At 36.6% G+C, this 6,162-nt stretch overlaps 1 long non-coding RNA gene across 1 annotated transcript; it reads left to right on the plus strand.

The window, feature by feature from the left end:
* Window positions 1-446: 446 nt before the first annotated feature.
* On the plus strand, window positions 447-5,141 carry LOC127556820 (uncharacterized). Its single transcript, XR_007952527.1, has 3 exons — window positions 447-526; window positions 862-1,022; window positions 4,929-5,141. It is a non-coding gene; the product is annotated as an uncharacterized LOC127556820 (long non-coding RNA).
* The last annotated feature ends 1,021 nt before the right edge of the window (window positions 5,142-6,162 follow it).

A 6,162-nucleotide genomic window follows, 5' to 3' on the forward strand; every position in this document is an offset into this window, starting at 1 on the left:
AAGCAATTCAGTCCATGTAAGAGTTAAAAAGCCTTTTAGAACAAGGAATGCAGCTCAAGGCATATAGGAGGACCTGAGGGGTAAGAGGTACTGAGGCGCAGGTGAGTCCTATTTGAAGGAGGGGCATAGTCCCAAGAGGTGGTGTCTGACTCCAGGTACCACGCCTCTTTCCTTAGTACTCTCAAAGCCTAGTACACCTACTTCCCTCTTCTGGGCTAACGTTCCTAGAAGACCTCCCCTTCCCCTAGATCTTCAGGGGGGTATAAATATATGCTATCTAAGAATAAAGTTCTCTTTTGCTTCATCCCTACTTCCTGGTGATCTGTCTCTATGGGATCCAGGTTGGTGCCCAAAGGTAGGTAATTGTGACCTAGCCGTACCATTGACAGACGGGCATTGAGTAGCTTAAAGGGGAGCTACCGGTTTAGAGTAGTCCACAGGGGTGTAACAAGTCCAAAAAAGAAAAATCCTGTGACCTGAGGCCTCCAGAAGCTGCCACCACCACTACTACTCACCCCCACTCTTGGTACTCACTCTTTGTTTGCTGGTTTCTCAAGGCCCTCTAATCCTAGAAACAAACTTTTCCTACTGAACTTGCAGGTTTTCTTTAGTGTCTCTGGGTCAAAAAACCACCAGTGCTACTGCTAATTCACAGGTCTCTGGATCTGTACATTCTTTGCTGGTGCAGGCCCAGGGCTGGGATTGGAGCTAGGTCTGTTCTGTGCTGATACTATTGTGCCAGGACAGCTTACTGAATTCCCACCCTGATTCTACAGACCTTTCCTGAGGACCTTCCAATTTGCCTTTGATGTCTCTGGGCTGAAAGGACTGGAAATCACCAGTACTGTTGTTGATTCACAGGTTCCTTGGCCCATTCCTGGTTTGCTACCATGAAACAGATGCTGGGATTGGAGTCAGAGCCAGGCTGTTTTGGTGTGACCTTCACCAGGACTGCATGCTGGACTTCCACCTGATGCCGCAGAGCTTTCCTGCTGATCTTCTGAGTTGTCTTTGGCTGGAAGGTGCTCTACTCCATCTTTTTTTGTGTGTTCTTATGCTCTCAAATTTGTTTAGAGCCATTATTTAAAGAAATTTGGAGCTGTTTAGGGGAGAGTTCCTACCTTTACTCTGCCATCATGGCTCCATCTCCAGAATGTAATATTTTTGAGGATAGTTATTAGCTCATTTTTTTTGTTTCCTCAAGCTAATGGCACGTGACATATTTTTAGCCTAAAAATGCTCATTGACTGAATCGTCCTCTATTTTACTGAAAGGTATAAATAATGAAACAACAACTAAGAGACTATTGAAGAAAAGTAAGTGAACAAAAGATCCCTTTCTAAAACAGTTGTGATGGTATACCTCTCTTAGTATCTAAGATTCTTTTGCTATCACTCCATGACTAAGGAAATTGGAAACATTTTCTATTACTTGATATTTGAGTCAAGAATTAGCTGGTTTGTCTGTGATTTTGATTGATTAAGGCTTCCCATCATCCAGTTTATGTAGTACAATATATAATCAGTTGCCTTGTTAATTTGGATAAGCCCAGCAATCCTAACCATCCCTCTATCTGGGAGTAGGGGGAGTAATAACCTGTATGTAAGAAGTTTTTTTTAGAACAAAAAATCTACTTCTACACCAAGAGATAATTAAAGATGCAGTTTTATTCATTTGATATTCTGGCTATGGAGAATTAACATTTTCACTATACGTGGACATTCATAGTGTTTTGCTATAGTATTTTTCCAGTGTTAAATAAGGTATGTTCCAGGCCTGAAGGCTTGTTAATATTGATTGCCTTTATAAGGAATAAGAGAATTTGGGAATTTATCAAAAATATCAGAGTTTAGGATGAATATAAGAATTGATGAGACTACTTGATAAATGAATATAAACGAACTGTATGTTTAAATATGTAAACAAAGGAGAACATATTACTAACAGCCAGAAAGAAATGATGTAGTAGCTTGTATTTTAGCAACTTGGATGGCTTTGGATATGCTATTCCAAAGGGGAAATGGGAGAGGGAGAGGAAGGGAAAAGGATAGTCATTCAATGAAATAGAAGACTTTCAAGCATTCTTGTTGGAAAATTATTTTTGTAGTTCATAAGAACCTTTTCATTATTAAGGCAGTTACAAGGAGTATTTATAGATAGGAGGGAACAGGTGTGAGTTGAATATGAAGGAATGATATCTAATACAATTAAAGGGTGAGAAAGATTTACTGGGGCAAAGGGAAAGAGAGAGGTAGGATGGAATAAATTACCCCACAAAAAGTGAAAAGAAAAAGCTTTCACAGAGAGAGGTAATAGCCAGAATTGGCTAAAAGAGGGAATAGCAAACTCATAGGGATATAGAAATCGCTCTTACCCTACAAAAAAGTAGAAGGGGAAAAGAATAAGAAAAAGGATGATGTTACAGAAGGGAGAGAAAATGAGGGAGGGAGTAGTCGGAAACAAAATACTTTTGAGGAGGGACAAGGTAAAAGGAAAGAGAGACTATATTAATGGGGGCAGTAGGAAGGAGAAAAATATAGTTAACAACTGCAAATGTGAAAAAAATTGAAATTAGTTTTTCTAATAATGTCTGTATTTCTCAAGTACATAGAAAACCAAGTCAAATTTATTTTTTTAAAAAAGAGAGCTATTCCCAAATTGATAAATGATCAAAAGATATGAACAATTTTCAGATGAAGTAATCATAGTTATCTATAGTAATATTGGGGGTGGGAATATTTTAAATTGCTATTGAATGGAGAAGAGTAAATTCAAATAATTCTGTAGTATTATTCATGTATATTAGATTGCTTGATAAGACAGAAGAGAAAAATGACAAATGGTGGGGGAGATGTGTTTGGAGGGAACGATATTTTAATCTACTTTTTCATCAGTGAACTGATTCAAACATTATATAGACCAATTTGGAACTATATTTAAAGCATTGTAAAACCAAGCATACCCTTTGATCTATAATACCACATCTGAGTCTTTTGTTCTTCTCTGTCACCATAGTATCTTTTCTTTTCAAGTCTAATCATTATGAGCTGATCTTTAGTTCTATTTGTCCCACCTTCACTTCATCCTTTTTCTCAGAATACAACAAAGTTTCTTGCTTAGCTGCTCCTATGTTCTTGGCACGTTTAATACTCATTGGTAATTGCTGTTGAGGAATTTTGATTAATCAGCAGTAATTGCTTTTGTGATTTGCACCTTGGGAACAAGTAGACAGTTATTCTGGAGACATGATTATTATTGCTCTGGGGGAAAATATATAGACATGCTCTGGATGTGTCCCTCATATATGCGCATGCACACACACACACACACACACACACACACACACACACACACACATATAACCAAATCAAAGTCTGCACTCATTGCTGGAGTCATCATCAGGCCCAGAAACAGACAGAAGTGAGGTAAGTTTCTATGTTTCCATCTCAGCCACAAGGACTCTACCCTTAGAGAAAGAGCATGTCCAGTGAGGAAGTGGAGGGGAACACAGAAATGGGGTGCAAGTTGTTTGTATGTTACAGAGAGAGAAGCTTCTGGAACAGGGATTGAGACTTTTTTCTTCCAAATCTGAAAAATGCTGATTCTACTGGGTGGTTTTTTTGCACCTCTAAATCCAGCTTTGTTTTCTTTTCTTTCCCTGTTCAAAGTCATCTGAAGGGCCTGGCTCTTCCTTCTTCCCACTCTAAATCTATTATATGTCATTTCTTATATTTTTGGTCCTTTTTTATGCCACCCTATTGGGTAGATAAATCCATACATCATATGGGACATTAAGAGAGAAATGAAAAGCTGAATTAAATAAAGTGTCTGAACACCACCATAATCTGTTACCTGTATATCTATAGATCACTGCTAATTTTATACACTATGATCTGAATCGGTGCTCTTTGGAGGGCTGTGGGAATTATTGGAAAGGAAAGATAATTAATTTCTCATAGTAGTAGATAGGATACTAGACTTGCAATCAGGAAGACTAGAATTCGAATCCCATCTCAGACACTTACTAGCTCACTCAATATTTTTGCCATAGTTTCCTGATCTGTAAAATAGAACAGCCACCAGGTTCCCTTTTAGCTCCAAGTCAATGATCTTATGATTCTGTAATGATGTAATTGCCTATATTTAGTAGCAATTTCTATCCAAGTGGGTAATTTTGTTATAAGCTAGATAGGAGACAGGAGGAAAAAAACAACAGTTTCTGCATAGAACTTATAAACCCATTATAAGGTGGTTTGCTGAAGGATATTTTATATAACTATCCAAGGTATTGGGCATAGTGAAAATGAGGGATATTGTCATTCCTTCATTATACATATCAAATTATGTGAGCAGAAGCAGGGAGGGCATTGCAGAGCCATGTAGACTTTAATCAGCTAGTGAAGGTGATAGTGAGGGCCAGAACTCCACAAGGTGTACCTTAACAAAATCCAAGATGAGATAGCCATCCCAAAAATGGCTTTTATTTTTATATAGGAAAGTTTCCATCCCTCATGTGTATCAGTGATGTTTCAGTTCTCAAAGCTAAATGTGTTGGTCTATGTATGATCAGAACACACATCTTTATTCTCTCTCCTTAGGATGTAGAAATGTTTTTCCTTTAGTTCTAGCAACTAGAACATTACAAGAGGTTCATCCATCTGCTAAGTCATTATGTTTTTATAGCTGCTTATTGAGCTGTTCATTTTCCAATTGAAATTTTCATTTTTGAAACACTTGTACAAAAGTGAGTCATTAGAAATAAGTTGTGATAATCCTCTTTGATAAGTCTTAGTTATAACTTGACTATGTGCCTTAGGAGGATCATAAACACCTATTCTATTGTTATAATGTTGAGAAATAACTGCCTCTGTATCCCCGAGAAAGGATTCATGAGCTAAAACTATTCTTTTTGCCTCTGATTCTAACAGCATGATTTATCAGCTGATAACTTCTCCGGAAAGAAAAGTCTGGGTGACAAGAGCAAAGGGAGCTACAGGTGGGAAGGCAACAAACATTTTAAAGAATGTACTATATGCTGTGAACTGTGCCAAGTACATTCCTGATATTATTTAATTTTATTCTTACAATACCCTGAAAAGTAAATACCATTAGTCTCCTTATTTTTTTAGTTAAGGAAACTGAGGCAAGCAGTAACTTATCAAGGATCACACGGCAAGGGTTTGAGATCAGATTTGAATTCAGGATTTCCTGTGTCACATTACACTATCTACTACATCATCTAACTGCTTTTAGGATCATGGTCCCACTCAAGAATATTTTCATGCCCAGAGAGCTATAAAACTGTGCATGCCATTCAATCCACTAATACTAAGTCTGCATTCCAAAAAGACATACAAAAAAGGGATCTAAATGTACAAAACATATTTATAACAGCTCTTTTGTGGTGGCAAGTAATTGTATATTGGGCATGATGGCTGAACAAGTTGTGGTATATAATGGCAATAGAATATTATTGTGCTATAAGAGGAATATTGTTATACTATAAGAAATGATGAGCAGGATGATTTCAAAAACTCCTAGAAAGATTTATCTGATCAGATAGAAAGTGAGCAGAATTAGAAAAAAACATTGTATATAGTAACAGCAATATTATACCAGGAAGAATTGTGGATGACTTAAGTATTCTCAGCAATACAATGATCCAAGACAATCCCAAAAGACAAATGATGAAAAATGCTATCTCCAGAAAAAGAACTGATGTAAAATGAATCCATACTGAAGCATATTATTTTTCACATCCTTCCTTTAAGTCTTTCTTTTTATTTGAGTATTCTTGCAAAAAAGAAATTATTAATATGGAAATGTTTTACATGATTGTAGTATTCTAACCTGTATTAGATTGCTAATCCACTCAACATGGAGGAGGAGGAGAAAAGAAATAAGGAGAGATAGAATTTGAAACTCAAACCTCTTCTTAACATGTTTTAAAAATTGTTTTATATATTATTAGGGTAAAAAATGAATTAAAAAATATCCATGAGAAAAGAGACATATGCCTGCTGTATGTGGCATGGGTGTTATAGGTTTTCATCTGGCATGCCATAGCACAGAACAATATCAATAAATAATAGTAGAGCACATAACCACATCCTTTAAGGACTATAATATTGCAAAAATAGAAAATAACACATACAATGATAC

The sequence above is a fragment of the Antechinus flavipes genome, chromosome 3 (assembly GCF_016432865.1).
Source record: "Antechinus flavipes isolate AdamAnt ecotype Samford, QLD, Australia chromosome 3, AdamAnt_v2, whole genome shotgun sequence".
In the NCBI taxonomy this organism is placed as follows: domain Eukaryota; kingdom Metazoa; phylum Chordata; class Mammalia; order Dasyuromorphia; family Dasyuridae; genus Antechinus; species Antechinus flavipes.